The sequence below is a fragment of the Sceloporus undulatus genome, chromosome 2, assembly GCF_019175285.1.
Source record: "Sceloporus undulatus isolate JIND9_A2432 ecotype Alabama chromosome 2, SceUnd_v1.1, whole genome shotgun sequence".
NCBI lineage: Eukaryota > Metazoa > Chordata > Lepidosauria > Squamata > Phrynosomatidae > Sceloporus > Sceloporus undulatus.
The window spans coordinates 162,297,030-162,297,421 of NC_056523.1; positions in this window are offsets into that span (position 1 = coordinate 162,297,030).

Consider the following 392-nt stretch of genomic DNA (forward strand, 5'->3'; position numbering starts at 1 on the left):
TGAGATGATGGAGAATGGCTTTGGTTTACAAATGGGAAGCCATGCTTTAAAAGTATGTGAAAGATTCAGTTTCTATCCAGCAGTTGGAGTGTCTAAAGTCCAAACAAAAAGAAGATGGGTACAGAAAGGGGTGGAAGCAGGGTTTGCCTCATGTTTTACCTTTCTCAAAGTGATACAAGACAACATTTTCATACTGACATTTCCATCCTATGCATAGTTTCGTCTATGTTATTATTTATTTTAAACTATTTTAACTCTTTTGTCTTTTTAAATTGCTAAACTGTTATATCCTTTTAAAATCATTTTAATTATATGCACTGTTTTAAATCGTCAGATGGCCCTGAGATTTTTGGATAGAGGTTGTAATATGAATGTTTAAATCAAGCAAGCAA